General features: G+C 38.8%; 1 protein-coding gene across 2 annotated transcripts in view; it reads right to left on the reverse strand.

Moving 5' to 3' along the window:
• The window catches only part of PTPRN2 (protein tyrosine phosphatase, receptor type N2), a 583,516-nt gene that overhangs the window by 201,182 nt on the left and 363,981 nt on the right, over positions 1-18,353 (reverse strand). The window lies entirely within an intron of this gene.

Raw genomic sequence — 18,353 nt, forward strand, 5'->3', positions numbered from 1 at the left:
AAAGCACAGGCACAAAAGATGCTCTGGGATACAAGCTGGGAAGGTCATGAGCAAGAAAATAGCAGACTAAAATAATAGAGAAAGTTGAGTTTTGGCTAAACCCCACATTTTATTATTACTGTAAAAGGGCTGCAACTGGGAGCTTTGAGCTTCTTCTGTCTACTGTTTCCTTTCTTGTGTCAAAATCAGGTGCATTCATGCAAAAGAAGCAAACAGCCTTTCCTCTTATTTCCATATATTACTTTGGAGATTTTCTCCTCCTTTGTATCTATGGGAAAGTTTCTTGTGAAGCCAGGGCTCACAGAAGCACCAGGATGCTTTGAAGTGCATAGTTTAAACACACTTCAGAAAAGGTTTTTCAGGAGCAACTTTGTATTTTACATTAATGAAAAGCTTTCCTCTGAGATTATGCAGATTTCTCTGCAGATGCTACTTAACAACATGTGGACTACATCTTGCCATCCCTAAATATCCTTTTTATCCCCTTGGGCTAAAGTAGCCCAAGTGAATTCGATAATGTCACTGCAACAAAATGTCACAGCCCTAGATACCGGGCTGCCAAGGGCCTTCCCCAACTCTGAATTAGGCATTTTGGGGTAAGAAAAAGGCCAGACCGGAGGGTTCACAGCTACCACCTCAATGGATCTGCCCAGCCTGGCCAGTAGAGGATGGATATGACTTCAGCCCGCCTCATTCAGGGCCTTTTAGCTGCACTTAGCTGCATTCAGGGCTCAGATAGGTAAATCCATTCTTCAGATAAGCAAAGGAGGTCTGGTCTTCTCAAAGGACAAGATGATAGTGCCCTTTTTCATCCAGTAGCTCCGTATTTAAAGCATCTGTCCATATGATGTGGGCCATGACTTCATCAAACATCTCCCCCACCTCAGGGATCCCTCCTGGCAGAGAGCTGAAGCCACCAGAGCTGGAGAGTCCCACTGAGGCCCCTTGGTCCATTCTGATGGAACTCTTCCCCTTTGCATGGCCCAATTAAACATTCATTGGGCCAGAGAGTAGTGAGCATCCCACTGTAGCTTAGTAGCTGTTTTAGCCCCCTGGGAGAGAGTCCCATCTCTGCTCACATGGATATTGAAGTATTTTCTATGAAGGACTTACCAAAACAAAGACACGTTCAGGTCAGCACACACCCAGTGGGGCCAAGCATATGGGCCATGTGCTGTGATGGGGATGGGAATCTGGGCTTTGCATCCTGGATCTGAGGTGCAGGTGGAATCAGTCTGTGTACCCAAGGAATGAGGGGTTTTTTTTTAGATTTACCTGCTGCTCTCACTTGGACCATAGAATACTGAGGAAGCTTGTCTTTAATTACTGGACCAAGTTTAGAAAATCAATCACTTAGTATCAGGAAAATTCAGGATTATGGTTGTCTGATCAACTCTATCTTGCCCTCTACACGTATTTTGAAATGGTGTTTTGTAAGGACTCCCCTTCGCTCAGGGCATAGTGGCCAGTATTTTTTGTGCCTTTGCATTTGGCCATCCGTCTTATTTACCTCACATTACAAAAAGCCCTTTGTGATGGCAGATGTCAGCTCTAAGATAGATTAATAATTTTCAACATTTTCATTTCCTCCTTTGGTACTAATTTTCCGAGTATACAAACACTACAAATTTTTAATGAATTTCATATCCTGCCTGGACAAGAGTGGGTATTATTATCTCTGTAAAAAGTGGATTTGAAGCACAGAGAGACTTATGTCAAAAAGTATTCATTAATTTTGGGTACAGTTTGAGCCATGTCTATATGTTTTAGTATTCCATACATTCACATACACTCTTCAGTTCATACATTTGTCATGTGAGTGCTCACCAAACCCATGGGTCAAGCCCTGCATGGAAGGTCTTGTACATCTAGAAAATGAGTCAGAATTGGCAAAACTGGTATAAGAAAATTGCCTACTGTCATAAAAGACTCTTTGGAAAAATCAAAATAAATTTTGCTGTTTTAACCCAGAGACTATCCTGTCTCATTCACTCTATACTTTCTGACTTATTAACAAATGAGGTGGGGGACTCTTAATCATTTGCTTTACTGCAAAGTCCTGGTTCACTGCCAGACCTGACTCTTTCTGCATATGAATGAAGCATGATTCTGTAATTAAACATGCTAGCTTAATATACATGGAAAAATGAGACAAATTAAGGATGTACAAAAAATTTAAGCCAGGCATTCAATTTTGAGTGCTTAACTTTGCTTTTTTTTTCCAAGAAAATATTCTTTTCAGAATAAAAAATTATATCCACGATATTTTGATTCTGAGAAAAAAGTAATCTCCCTTTGTAGTTTGAATGTTTGTGTTCATACCGACACCAATATAGCTTGTCACATGACTTAATATCCATCATCCAGACATATGTCATTTAGGCTACTGGAGTAAAGTACAGAATCCAAGAAGCATAGAATCCTTTAGGTTGGAAAATACTTCGAAGATCATCGAGTCCAGCACTGCCAAATCCAATACTAAAACATGTCCCTGAGTTCCACTTCTACACACCTTTTAAATACCTCCAAGATGGTGACCCCAGCATTTCCCTGAAAGAGAGTCACTGTATTATCATTGGTTCCACATCTGTCTGGTGATGCAGAGAGTCTCAAACAAATACCGGTAACTTCAGAACACACTGTGAAGGAAGGTACTCTATGTAATGTCTTCCAAATTTGAACCCAACTTTCTCCAGACCCTTGAACCTTCTTGACTGCTGTGTCCTGTGGAACTGCTGATGCAGCAGGGAGGTTAAGGTCCCCTTTATTAACCAGTTTCTGTGTTACAGAAACTTCCTTGATTTATTTAGAAAAAAATCTCTTCTATTTCTCACCCTGATCATGCAGTGTCTAACAAACTCTCTGGACCATGGTCCACAAGCTCTCAACAAGATTTTTCCCCCCCGACCAGTGATGGAATATATTCCCTGGTGAATTCAGATGCTAAAATGCCACAAACGTCTTCAAGGCATGTGCAAACCATAGATATACACAGATTTATAACTACTTTGGAGAAGATTTCCTGGATTTCCATAAAAAAAGGGCAAAAGATAAGTCCTTTCCACATGGCTTCCCCTTCCCATCAGCATCAAACAAAGGTAAAAGGGATGAATCACTGGGAAAGGTGAAAGAAAGCAGCGCCATAACTTTTTCACACTGGCTTAGGTTCCGTTTTCAACAGTGTTATTTCAGAAATGAATGAGTTGTTTTTGTCATAATTTTCCTAAGAAAATTCAGCCAGAGGCAGAGACTATGTTAGATATTTTCAAATTATTAAAGTTTTCAGCTGAAATTTCTAAGAAGTGCCAAGAAATGGCACTTAATGGTTGGTAGTCTTGTCCAACCTGCTTCTAGGTACAAGCCATTAGCAAAATAACTAAGAAAGAAATTTCAGTATGCTTGTATGTGGCATCTTTTCACCATATCCTGAAAGTTACCATGAATGGAGACAGTCTGTACCTCCATCAAAAGTGCCTTTTATCTTCCAGAGAAAATGCACAGCATACAAATGTATCCTCTGTTCTGCTTCCAAAAGCAGAAAAACTTAAAAACAGCTTAAAAAAAAAAAATAAAAGGAGAAAATACTCAATAGAATTACACAGGCTACAGTTTTGAGTTCATGTGCTGCACTGTTTCAGATTCAAGTGAATTCATTTAGCAAATGCAGTTGTCAATTTTCTGTTAAGCTCTCAGGACTGGTGGGGACAGACATCTTAATGAAGACTAGAGCATGTGTAAACACCAACCTGTACTTCTGTCAGTCCCAAAATGAAAAAGAAAACTTCCTGAATTTTGTGGAGCCCTCGTATCAGCCTGCTCTTTAGTATAAATGTGGTAATGGATTTAGGATTTTCATTCAAAATGGGTGCATACCTTGTTTTCTATTTATTGGTTATGCTTTCTGGGTTACGTCTTTTAAATTAAGTCTGTGATTAACTTTGATGTGTCTATCAACACTGGATCATAGGCTTACTTATCCAGTACTGCTGGGAAGCTGAAATATTTTAATGACAATCTAGAAATAAGAAAAAACATTAGGGAAAAAAAATTACTAAGGCTCCAAAAAGGGAACATTACATAAAAGCCTACTTCTGAGATGTCCATGTACAACTCAAACACTCATTCAAAGACAGAGGTCAGCTTTAAACTTTAGTGTTGCTAGGTAGTCTGTCAGCTATTGACTATCATTTATATGATGAAAACAATGTGAATTGAATGACTAATACTCAAAAAATTTGATCTTTTCTACAATATTACCAGATCACTACAGATTTAGTCAATTATGAAGGTGCAACCCAACTGTCACATTACTTACATTTTCAGATCTCATCTGAGCAACAATCTATAACTTTAAACAATTTTTTGTGAGAAATTCAATGAAGTTGAATGGATCTACTGAAGTGCCCTGGAACATGTATTCCTGATTGACTGGAGCAAAACATGTACTATCGTCACAAAGACTTATTTTAATAATCCCAGGAGTCAGTTTTATCTGTACAGAACTATAAAAGAAAACTAAAAAAGCTAATGATAGTAGGAATATGTATTTTGTACCTCAAAAGTGATGCAAAGATGATTATGTAATTATAATTTAATAGGGGTTTTTTGCTTTGTTTTGAATTTCTACTATATCTTTTAATTTCAGCATTTGGTATCTCCCAATGTGTCAGGCAGGACTTCCTCCTCATGCCACCTTCTGCTCCAAAGCTGATTCAGAGGTATGTGCTGCAGCCCGGAGACTGCTGGAAATGCAAGTCCTTAAGAAAATTAGCCTTGTTCTCAGGAATAAAGCTCTGACTTAAAAGAGCCCCTCCCCTGATATTGTAATTGTAATTTCAAATGTGTATGGGATATCTCCTTTTATGTTTTCCACTGATTGTGCTGATAGTGCAAGATAAAGAATGTTGTGTTATTGCAAACAACTATAATTTTGATGTATATAATTCATTTTTAATAAGGACAACTTATTAAAATTTCCCCACATATTTCTCCTTAGAAATGTATTTAAAAGAGCCTGCAATAAACTACATTCTACAAAGCAAGGCTATTTATAGGCAAAAAATCAAAAACCCAAGTATGCTGGTTTCAAAGAAATTGCTTAAGCAGGTGCATACTAAAAAGCTGAGCTTGTTTGTGCACAAAAGCTCAAACAAAGACTTTTACTGGTAATTCAGAAACTTGGTGTGCATGTAGGTGGGCTAAAAAATAGCAAGTATATAGTATTTCCATATCAAACAAATTTTGATATCAAAGATTGCTCCTGCAAAATGTAAAAAAGCAACAACTTTCCCTATAAATAGAGATCCTGTCTTCAGGAACAAGTTTTCAGGATTATTTTATTGGAAATGGAGGTAGGGGACAAAGGATCTCAAATGAGATGCCCAGCTAGAGCAGCTTAGTGTGGCATTTTAGTCCTGCCCCTTTGAAAGCTGCCCCTGTATTCTCCAAATCTGAATCCCTCTGCTTTCCTCTCCAGAGTACATGATGACAACTGTGTTTCTCATGTTCACAGCTTCCACAGAGGATGTAGAATAAGTGCTTTATGCCATGCAATGATGTCCTTCCATTCTGACTGATACCATCAATAAACTCTCTTTACTGATACTTGAACAATCGGGGGTTTAGGTTTGGATGCTGACGCAGACAGAAATCAGGTGTTGCTGTACATCTGCCTTAGGTCCTGCCCATCCACTCCCCTGCTCCTCAGCACTGGTTAGGATTTCATCCTCTGATGAGTGTGAAAAATGGAGGAAATCCATCGAGGAAAACCAGCTGTTTTCAGCAAACCCATACAGCCTGGGCTGGGATGACTTCTTCAGTGGTCTGTTTCTTGCAACAAATGAACATTGCAGCAAAGAGAGAAGGGAGAATATTGCAAGAGCAAGGAGGGTGTATAGTTTGCCCCTTCTCATGATTGAAGAAGTGAGAAATGTCATACTGGCATTCTAATTCTGAGATCCCCATTATAACAACTTTATAATATTCTCCAGGACTGCCTGCTCTCTGTGTCCTAACGCCTGGACTTGGCCCACTGCATGCCATGCTTGTATGCAATTCATGGACAGGAGCCAGCCAGAAAAAATACGAGTTCCTTGAATGCTTCAAGGAAGAGAAATGAGTGAGACATCCATTGTGGCCTTCAGCATCCATTTAAAGTGGGATGATATCAAGAATAACAGAATAATAGAAATTTAAGAGTGAATGAAGGATGACTCATATGAGTTAAACTCAACTTTTAAAAAATACATACTTGACATATCTGGCCTGTAGCCTGCTGTGCATTTTTACATTGTGTTTTCAGAAATAAGAGGATTTTTTTTAGGTTGATCAGAGGCAGCTGTACTTTTTGAAATGGCTTATACTATATCTGTACTTTACACTACACTAATGGACCTCTCTGATGCAGCAATCCTAATCCATTTGGGTTGCTATGGATGGCTACATTTCTGTAAACCGGAGATAGTTTTGTTCCCAATTTCAACATGGATTTGAATGGACATTACTGATGGGCAAACTGAAATTCTGGAGCTGCAGTTCAGTTTGAAAAGGACCAACATATTTGTTTATCCAAACTTCCTGGGTTTACACAATGCGCAACTGCAAATGACCTCAGGAAGAGAAAAGCCTCTCGTGACACTTTCAGCACTTCATGTATTCAGTGAAAACTAAACCCACAGATGCAGGAAGTGCAAGACGATGAAAACACATAGTCCAAATGACTCTTTTGTTAAAGTTTTGTTAAAGTTTTTGGCTACACCAGTCTGCCCAAACTGGAATTGTTACTGGTTCATTTATTCATACTTCTATTAAAGTGTGAAGGCTGGAGGCTACCAGAAAGTGTGCTGACAGTATTTTCATGCTGCTTGGCTGTACTTTCTAATTTCAAGGGTGCGCTATATTGCTCTGAAACCAACACAACTTCTGAAACTTGAAGCATTCTCTCATTTTCGCAGCACTAAACACTTTCAGCACAGCACTATTATAACAGAATTATAGAATATCCTGAGTTGGAAGGGAACCACAAGGATCATTGAGTCCAATGCTTAGGCCTGCATAGGACACCCCAAGAGTCCCACCGTGTGCCTGAGAGCATTGTCCAAATGCTTCTTGAGCTCTGTCAGCCTTGGTGCTGTGACCACTTCCCTGGAGAGCCTGTTCCAGTGCCCAACCACCCTCTGGGTGAAGAACTTTTTTCTAATATCCAACCTAAACTTCCCCTGACACAACTTCAGGCCGTTCCCTCAGTCCTGTCACTGGTCACCACAGAGAAGAGATCAGTGCCTGTCTCTCCTCTTCCCCTCACAAGGATTTGTACCTGCAAATATACATAACACTACAATGATATATAAAATTACAAATAATATAGGAATATATAAATATACAATATTCAATATATAAATACATTATATTTATTGATGGATTTGTTTATTGAGTTTTGGTGTTTTTTCAATTTTTATTTGGAGATGGTCCATGATACCCAGGAACATATCTCCATGCAGTGCTGTAAATTTTTAAGAGGGATCAGCATTTGATTCTATAATACTTGATTTGAACCCTAACATGCTACAAATAAAGTAGATCTATTGACTTCTAAACACCTTAATCTATGAATGGAGGCAAGAGTTCTTCTCAGAGTGCCAGAAGAGAAAGAAGGCTAGCCTGTAGGCACTGTCTTCATACAGAGAAAGCATGTATATGTCATGGGCTCAGCCTTCAGACAATGACAATTTGGACATTTGTGGAAAGAAGAAACAGAATTTAAAAAAAAAAGGATTTCTAAACGAGTTTTGGGAAAAAATGTTGAGTGTGTTTTCAAGAGAATCCTTTTTGCCTTGTCACCAATAAAAACTTCATATAAGAGCAAGCCTAAATTATGGCACTTTTTTTCCCCTGTGCCTTTCCTCCAAATATTTTTTTGCCTTCAAAAACAGCAACCAAGTAACTTTTGTCAAAGAGAAAGAACCAGAAATCTCTATCCTGCTAATTCTTGGTTTTCAAGTTAGGTACAACATTTGGTCCTACCTCACTGCCATACACCGTATGTATCACCTTTTATGAATGGCTGAAAGCAGAAGTGTGCAATTCAAAAAAACAAACCAGCCATTAGAAGGAAATATTTATGCTTTGATTATTGAGTTTGACACAGCCTAGAGAGCAGACAGATGTGGCATAAATACACATTCATCTTTTTAGGTAATGGAAAGTATTTCAAACCATTTATATTGGTTATTAAATATAAAAAGATGAGTGTAATAGACAGATTTATGCCTAAAAATACTTCTAAAAAGATCAAAGATAACTACACCCGGTTAGTGAAGTACTGAAGGTACTATCAGTTGTAACTAAGGTTGGATTGCAACCTCTGCACACTTCTCTGTTTCTGACCTTGTCAGGCAACAATCAGTACCCTGGAATCTTCTGTTTTCTAACCTGGCAGAGTTGGCTGCTGCCTTCTGTATTATTCAATACAAAGTGGGACCAAATGAAATCGATTTAAAAGATCTCTTAAAAATGAAAACCATGACAGAAAAATAAAGGTTAATCAGAGAACTTATTTTTTTTCCTATAATTTATTAAAAAATTGCCGTTTTCACAGAGCTGGAGGTGCTCTTACTTGTTATTACAGGAACATCTTCAATTTTGCACATTTCCCAGTGCTGACTTGCTGTCCACAGCGTGTTTGTAGAACAGCGTATGGTGCACTCTGGACAATTTTTTCCCCTACTTGAGAACCACAGTACAGCTTTGGCAAGCAAGCCTTTTAAGGATCAACAGGAAAGTTAGCAGTTTATTTTCTGTGTTGGTCCAATTAGAGTTACCCTGCAACTCCCAACGTCTTTCTGTTCTCTCACCTGCCATAGCTGTCAGGAATTTGGAAGTGCGTACTCATTTAAATCGATACCAGACTGCCTTAAAACCACTCACACAATATGCTCTAGACTGTATTATTCTCTTCACGAAGGTCTATGAGTCAGTTCCCTGTTTCCTTTACATAAGGGTCTTTCTCAATTAAATTCCATTTAGGCATCTTGTCCGATGTTGATTATTAAATGTAATTGGTTTTACACTACAAAGGTGATGCAGAATATGTATATGAATCCCATGCAAATATTTGATAAATCAAGCACACAAATACATACAGAGAAAGAAACACGTACCAAGATGAACATTTGTCCATGTATGTGCCATATGGAAAGTAAACCCCATTTTTAGCATCTGGTTTTGTATTTCTGTGGTTTGTGCAATATTCTCATCTATAAATCCCCCAAAACACCTCCAGGATCTTCACCTAATGTGTATAGGCATTAGCATATTGGCACTGCAGCTTATAGGAGTCTTATTTGCTGAAAGTCAAATGTGTATTGAAAAAGTTGAGACTTCTCAGCATCTGAAGGATGCAAGCTACAAGATAATTGGGATGCAGTCTAACTGGGATTTGGAAATTCAGCTCTATTCAAACTTGTACTCCCACTGATCAATTTTTTTCCCCTGAGTCTTTGAGAGCCTTGTGCTTGTGTATCTGATTTATGATGTATGGGAGGCTACTTTTAAAAATGTATTCACAGAGCCAGAGAACTCTGTACAAGAAATTAGACTAATATAATTGAGGACCAGCTGGCAATACATGTTGGGCAAAAAAGGAAGATGTGACAACTTCAGCTAAACCAACAGACAGAATCACTTGATTTGGTCTCTGCACATCTTTAAAATCATGCTCTGTGAACATTGTTATGACAGGGAAAAAACAAGATTTTTTTCCCTGTAAAATTAAATGTCACTCTTGATAGCATAATATCTGAAACATCATCCTTCCAAGTCCATAGCAATACTTTACACAGAAAATTAAACTCTCTCTCTGTTTATTGAGTGGATAATGCTGTCTTCGAATGTGTGAGAACCCCTGCTAGGTGAGAAATTAAAAAAGAAGCACTATAAAGTCTAATGGTATGTATGAAATACAAAAAAGAGTGAAAAAGGTAACTTAATTGGTAATCAGAAGAAATCATAAAACTAATCATGCAATTAATGTCTTTAAAAGCCGGCATATGAGGTGTGTATAATTACCAGAAAACAATGCAGTGATGGTTTCAAGGATTAGTGAATTAATAATTTTTGGGGGAAGGAGGATTTGATCTGCAATTTTAGATGTTAGCTTTAAATCCATGCTTAAACTATTACTTTACTTCATTTACAGGAAATGCCCTCACCTTACACATAGAATTTATCTCTGAAATTAGTACTTTTTAAATATTCCATTGGAAACGTTTTCCTTGAGAAAGATGCAGATGTGTTTTCCTTTCCTTGATACAGCTCCCCATCGTCCCCTCTTGTTCATGAAAATTGAGGACTCTTGGCAAGAAGAAGAGTTTGGGCAGCACATACATCAACATGACACAAAGCCTAGAGAAATTCACCAATTGCAGGTGCCAGAATAAATTTAAAAATATCTTGACATATATAAATACTTTAATTTTCTCTTTAAAATGTAAAGTGCTACACCACATATTATCAATTGTCCTTTGTTTTGTACACACATTAAAAATAAATTTGTGTTCTGGTGCTGATTGCTAATTTACTGATGATCTTATATATCAAGATGTTAATTTGTTGATAAAATGAGGTGATAGAAAATTACAAATGATTTAAGACTGCTGTACATCAAAACACAAGCAGTCCTTTGATTTAGTTGCCAACTACAAAGATTTCAAAACATGGTACGTAAACATTGGTCTTTGTTCCTTTTTTTTCCTGTCATGTGGTTCGAATGTGTGCATCTGCTGCCAGACGTGATAGCAATGCATGACGGATGGAGGGTGATGAAAGGATTGCTTTTTTTATGAGAACAGAGCCCCAGAATTCAAAAACTTTCAAGGAAGGGCTGAGAGGATGGTCCAGAGAAGAGGATGCTGGCTTAGGACAGAAGATACCAAATGCATTCCTAGGGCCAATAGCCCATCCCTGACTTGACTCCCCATTTGTAACTGAAGGATACATATTACTTCCCTACCTTCACGGACTTTTAGAAAAGTAAATGCCTTCAAGGCTGCCAGGTAGATGGAACTCTGCTATAGCAAGAGCAGAAAGGTGAAGAGTGCAGGAAGAAGCTTTAAAATTTGCATGGCTAAAAGGGTAGAAACTTGTAAACTAAAAAATGGGTAAATCCTTGTAAAATGTGCCAGTGTTAGAAGTGTAAGCCCTTTCTATGAGAAGTTCGGCGGAGGCTGGGTTCCCGCAAGGTCTGTGGTGCTCCGGGACTTGAGCTGCTCATGGGTAGTTCAGGTCTCAGCACAACTCCTCTCTTCCCCTCCAGATAATGCTCTCAGCTGGGGAAAGGAGTAAAGGAAAGAAAAATAACAAGACAGAACAAAGCGAAGAAGATACGGAAATGAGACTGAGAAGATATCAAGTGAATTCTCAAGTCTGTTGCTGCCTTTCCTTTCCTCAAGTCTGCTGGGTTATGGACACTCACAGTTCATTTCTACACTTCAGCTGCCAGCTGTAGCCGTGGTTATAATACTTGGCTGCACCCCAGAGGGGTTCAATCACCCCTCCTTTAATGGCTGGAGCAGTCATTCTGTGGCAGTGACGGTGCCTTTGAGACAGGCAGAATAAATATCACAGGTGAAAATGGTGTTTACACATACAGTGTTTGTATGTGAAGGACTGGGGTGAGGCTGGGCAACAAAGGCCACTTCATATTGAACAGCCACTTACATCTAATGATCTCTGAAGTCCCTAAATCCAGACTGATCCAGCCACTGGTTGATGCAGCCTCATTCTCATGTGCCTACAGGGAGGCATCAGAGGGAATGGGATCATCACTTCTAGGTGTTGAGGCCTCAGGGCTGTCAGCTGCCCCAGAGAGAATCCATATTTTTTTCAAAATAAGTGTGATTTTTTTTTTTCCAGTGCATTTTCTTCCTTCAGTGAGTTTGGAACAGGCTTTGGTTGAAGCTAGAGGGTCTTACAATGGTTTTGGTATTTCTAGATCACTAATTTTCTATTTTGCTGTTGCTGGAGCTCTGTGACCTTCTGTGTGAGACACTGACTGTCACAGTGAAGTTAGTGGCACAAGGCTGCTGGGATGGCTGGACAGGATCATATTTTGATTTGGCAGAGTAATGACTTCACTAAACCTCACTACTGAGAGCAAACATACGCCTTGTCTGATTTTGCATAGAGCTGGGTTTCTGCTGTCGTTTGAAATCACAGTTTGTGTTGTGTAAATAAGATTTATTGTTGCTCTTTCTTCTGGACACAGAGGAGATATTTGGAGACAAAAAAAGACCGTCTAAATCATACAAATCACCATCAGTTTTCTATTTTGCATTCTGCAAGATAAGCCTTGTCTTTTCTATTTTTGCACAAATAATATAAAAACCCATCTATTATAATAGGATCTGATCAGCAACAGAAACTATTCTTTTCTTAATAGCTGGAGAAAACTTGAGATGTGAATTTCTCAGTCTTTGAAAAAATAGGAGTGATCCAACCAAGTTAGACCAAAAATGCACATATTCAACATTCTTCTTGTGGCAGCAGCCACTGGTGGGTGCTTGGAGAAGAGTAAGAACAGCTGGAGAAGCAAGTCAGGACACTTGCACTCAGCACTGGCCATGGGATGATTCTTTCCCAGTCTCCACTCCGTAATATGGTGGCATTTAATCTGGAGGTTTAAGGATCTTGAGCTCTTCTGTAGATACCACCTGATCTGAAACGTGGTCTGACATCCTGTGATGTGAGTGCCTCTATGCCTGCCTCTAAGCAGAGAGGAGAGGAGAGGAAGGGTATTGCTGAATCTCACACTGTGGAGGCATCCCATTTAAATTGCCCTCCTATACTGAAGTTTTGGAATCTCTTGGCTAGTCAGAACCACCCTAACTCTTTCCAAGCTTAAGATGTTAAGAAGATTTAAAGCAAGTTCTAATGCATTTGCCTTTATCTTGCCTCATAAAATGGCCAGGGAGATCTGAATTTTTTACTGATGGGAATCTGGTTGCTATGCTTTATCAAGGGGAGCTTAAATTCAGTATTTAACCACCAAGCATAATTGCGCATTTCCCTGAGATGAGAAATCAGGGTACGGAAAGGCTGAACCAACAAAGCAATGGCTCCTGCAGTTCTGCAGTCTGTCTCTTTATCCGTATCCTGCAATATGGCACAAAGGTACCCAAGAACTTTGACAGAGTTCTGCTTTGCTCTGTCAAACCATAAAGTCAACAAAAATTAACTCCCCCACCTTGATGAATTTCCCTTAACATATATCCATCATCAAGAAAACTCTACTTATAGCACCAGAAGAAAATTTCTCAGTACAAGTCTTTTCTAGGCATCAAAGCCACTGACAACACTAAGTCAGATGGATTAATGTTCCTTTTAGTAAAAGTTATTAAAGTCTCAAAATTTCTAATTGTATATTTTATAATCAGAAATGTTAGCACTTTGTCCTGATGTAACTTAAAAAAAAATTCAGACCAATTTAAGTTAAGTCATTCTTAAAAGTTGAACATGAAAATACATGTTTTGATTAATATGACTAGGTAATGCATGAGTTAGAAAAATAAATTACTGGAATTTCTACCCTAAACCCACAGTTTACTGTATAAAAAAAATTATGCTGTAAAGTTCCAAAAATAAAGCCTCATTTTCAAAACTTCCTGGCATTTTGGATCTCATCTGATGCAAATTCTAGCCTTGAGTATTCACTAGCTTTGAAAATCAAATGACAGTGACACATACTAAACACTGAGCCCTGAAACGAAATAATTCAAAATTAAAAAGTACTTTTGAAACTCTAGTAAGAGGCTTGATAAGAAGTGAAATAAAGTTTTCAGCACAGTGCAAAAGAACTTCTGTGTCTTCTAACTAGAAATATTCAATCATGTCCACAAGACTGCTCTTACCCCCCCAGTCATGATCTGCTTTAGTATATGCTAATTTCTTTCACCCGAGCTGTTCCTTAAACCCATCTTTCCTGATAGTTTTTTTTTTACAAAGCACTTCAGCATTATTTAATCTTACATGACACTCAGACAGTGACTTAATAATTAATATGCCAAGTAAAGCAGGTAAACTAAATCACCTCTTAAATTAAGAAACCAGATCCTTTCTATTGGAGCATAAACATAATTTAAAACATTGGTCTTAATAACTCATGCACTATTAAGGAAAGAGCAGGTGGCTTAGCGCTGCTAATGCTGAATTGATATTACAGAAAAATATGAGAATCTTAGGTTGGTGCATTATGTACTTCAGTTGCTTTCTAGCTGTACCATCAGCATTTAAATCATTAAATTAGATTCCTATTCATGAGAAACACTCTTCTGAATTTTAACATGCGTATTATAATTATTTTTAGAAATTAAGGGATAATGTTTATTCCCGGTGGATACTATTTATTTATTTTATTTTATTATTAAAATAGCATGTTTTTAAACATTAACTACCAAACTGCAGGAAGCAGGGCAGGTATCTCCCTGACAATCAGTAATCAAACATGCTCTTTCCATTAGCAGGATGGGTGAAAACAGAGGCTGAGCTGGAGTCAGTGTACACTGAGTGCCCCAGCATTAGAAGATCAGGAAGGGTCACTGCTGGGACTGCAGGCAGTTTTGTTTAGCTGTTTTGCAACGGCCATTTAAAGTCATTATTTTGATTTTTTTTTTTTTTTTTATGCTCACAGACCTGCACCATAAAGCTCCTGTGCAAAGTTTACAGTTGCTCAGCATCCCTTCCAGGCAGAAACAGAGAAGTTTGTCTCCTGCCTGCTCCCCAGACCAGAATTCACCCTTAGTTTCTGCAGAGTAATATCATACATCCTACACTGAGAGCCAGTAGCTTCCACTCTGATACATTCAAGGAGCTGAAAACAGGGACACACCGTCTCCTGCTGCACTGTGTGCCAATTTTGCAGTGGTTTTTTGCACTTTGATGCTGAAGATGTAGCAATTAAATATATATACTGCAGAGCAAGGCTGAAAGCAGATGACTAAATGGTGGTACATAGAATCCACTATCACATCTTCATAAATTATGAAGGTAAATTTGTCACAATGGTCACTTACTCATAGAAGTTTCCTGATTACCCCTTGTATATTTTTAACCTTTGGGTATTTATTCATCTTCCTCCTAGTCAAACAAAACCTTTCTTAAAATACTGGTAGCATTTGCATCTAGATCTCTTTTTCACATTGGGCACATTTAAATGATGGATTTAGTTACACAACAACAGAATGAAAATAGCAGGGAAAATAAATGCCACAGGAGGAAAAATCTTTACACTGTGACCTGCAAAACAAGATTATTCATTTAGATAAGTGTAGTTTAAAATGCCTTACTGTAAGATCTGCAAGGACCCTGTAAGAAATAAACTCCAGATCTGGATGCAAACTCGGTCATCTTTTATGTCAACAGAAATACCAGTTCAGGCCAAAGTTTACTCTTTTAGAATAAAATAAGAAGAAAGAAAAAGTAGAAAGTAGGGCTGTGCCCAGTAGGAATCCTCTAGTTGATAAGTTAATGGTATGGTCCAGGGCTGTCTTCTGACTCATCATCACCTGTGAGAAGATGAAGCAGTTTTACCACTGTAAGAGTTCCATTAAACGCCATTGTTGATATTGAGGGTTGACAGAAATTGTTATGAATTTAACACTAGGATGGAGGCAGAGTTAGTGATCTCACTGATAATTTATCTTGTGACAAGTCCTTTCACAGAGAATACAATTTTCAAAAGGAGACCACAAAGAGTTAATGAGTGCATGCGAAGTGCAGGTGTCAGGGGCAGGTACTGCCCACACCTGCCAGACAGGCATTTGTGTCAGAGCACACAACACAGACTTAAACCACTTGCTATTTAGCTGGCATTTGTATCTAGGATGGTTTGGGTTTTGGAGGGATTTGGATATATAGGCTCTATTCTTAAAATTATTCACTTAGGTGCTGTAAAACAGGTGTGTAAAAAGAAGGGACTGAAACCTACTGTTACCCAATGCCAATGGATGCAGAAGCTCTCAGTTCAAAGCTTTTGTTGAGTGTGAAATGTGGCAATAAAAGAGGATCAAACATGCAGTAAAATACTCTTCTGGGAGCTAAAAAACCCTTAGTGCAGTCAGTGTTAAATAATATGCTCACATCAAATTGAAAAACAATGTGACCAGTGCCAGAAGAGCCATGCATGTAACGTTGTCACTTAACTAACAAGAGAGTGCTCCTCCAGCACACGGCCCAGGGTTGTGTGCACTCTCCTGAGGATGACAGGGAGGCTCCATTCGAAATGTCATTAGCAACTCCAAATCTGCCTGCTAGGATTTGAACACCACTTATTTGAAAAGAATAAACACAGATATCTGAACATGGGAATGAGAGACAGGAGTCTTCGGTGCCAGTTTTGGTCTTATTAGCTTAATTTAACAAATAATTTCCCATATCTTCATGCTGCTGCTTGAAAGCTGCTTTTGATGAAACCAGAAGCAAAACACCTCCCTGTACTTTCAAGCACGGCTCATATCCAACACAGTCAGTTAAAAAGCTAATGAGGCAGGGATGTAGCAACAGCTCTTTTCACTAGACTGATCAACCACTTTACAAATGAACATGGTGCTTCTTTAAGAGAGACCCTAACATGCTGAAATGGTCCTTCAGTCAATCTCCAGCTACATTTGCCCCTCAAAACACAAAGAAAGAGATGAATGATTTAAAGTTGCTGTGGAGATGACTGAGAGAAAGAGCCAGACACATGAAAAATGCTGCTTTTGTGGAGAACGGCAGCTGCCATGGTGTAGCACCACTTTGTGGTCTGGGGTTGCTGTTTAATAAATGACAGCACAAATCCTGCTGCAATCCTTTAGGAAAACTTCTGCAAGACAAAACATCCTGTATACATGCAGCGATAACCACACATTAGAGAATGAAGCATAAATGGATTGTATGGCAAAAGCCATCTGTTGTACCTGCAGTTTATATTTAGTACTGTATGATAAAATATCTCCAAAGCCACATAAATCATTGTGATATTCTAACCCAACCTCTATGATCTCCATTCAGAAATCACAGCAGCTGTCTTTAAAATGGCCCTTCCCAACAGTAACAAAATCTGACCCTATTAATGAGATCAAAGCTTTAAATTACTAGATACTAGGCAATTACTGTTCTCTTACAATTAACAAAATTCAACCCTTGCACCCATAAAACACTTCAAATTTTATTAAGCTACAAAAGTATTGGGTTTTAGTTAACACTAAGCTATCAACAGGAATTGGGCTTATGTGATGCAGATACATGCAGTCCATGGAATAGGATTTACAGTAGGAGCATAAAATTTATATAAAACTTGTAATATATTTTTGTATTTTGTTCCCAGTAGAAATTAATTTATTTTGTACATTTATATCTTCGTGAATTCTCATTGTCCTTATAACCATTAGCAGCAGATTTAAGTCCCACTAAAAGAGACAAACAGAACAAAGCTCTGTCTGCTCTTCCCTGTGCTTGTAAGAACAACTTGGTCTGTGAGATACCAACCGCAACTTGCTGTAGCTTTAAGAAAGTCCTGAACCTGAATCAAGTTATATGAAACCTGGTCTGTGCTTTTAAGACTGGCGAAGACTATGTGGTGTGTGTTTGAAACTCAGACTAAGGTTATACTCAAAGAGTCCACACCAACAAAATCCATGGGAGAATCCCTGAAGAGACCATGGCAATGCAATGGGCAGCTACACCACTGCCTTCAAAGGCGACAGCTCTTCTTAGTAGGGCATGGGCAAGCAAGGTTGGGCTCTTCCTTTTGGGATATTTGCCAAGTGGTGTTTATGACATGGAATAAGACCAAGAAAGTGAACCCAAGGGAGCAAGCAACTACAGAAACTTTCTTTGTCTTTCCCTTTTATGCAGGAAAAGTTTGGGGTAGTAGAATTTCTACTATCTGTGCTTTATCATCCATCCTAATGATTCTAATGTATTCGTTTGAGACCTAAATCAAAGCAATTCTTCTATTTTTTCCTCAGCATTTTCAGTCAGAACTGTTGTAGGCACATGGTCCTGAGCTCCTTCAGAGCTGGAAGCAGGCACAGAGTGTTGAGCTTTTGACGGGTGTCATGGGTTAGCAAGCATAGTGCCGGAAGTGATGTTCTTCCAAAGGGGTGCTTACAGCTTCCTCTGTGACCTGACAGAACCTATCAGCTGGCCGGTTTGAATATGGACAATTCTTTAAGCCACTTAAAGTTGTGACCACCTCTGTGATCCACACTTAAGAATAGAAACTCCGAGGCAGAGCCTCTCTGTCTCGTTTCCGGTGCTGGGACAGGTGGCTGCGGGCCCCGTGCGGGGGCCAGCAGGCCGGGCCCAGGCCCTGCTTG

Source organism: Corvus brachyrhynchos, unplaced genomic scaffold, assembly GCF_000691975.1.
Source record: "Corvus brachyrhynchos isolate BGI_N302 unplaced genomic scaffold, ASM69197v1 scaffold52, whole genome shotgun sequence".
Lineage (NCBI taxonomy): Eukaryota > Metazoa > Chordata > Aves > Passeriformes > Corvidae > Corvus > Corvus brachyrhynchos.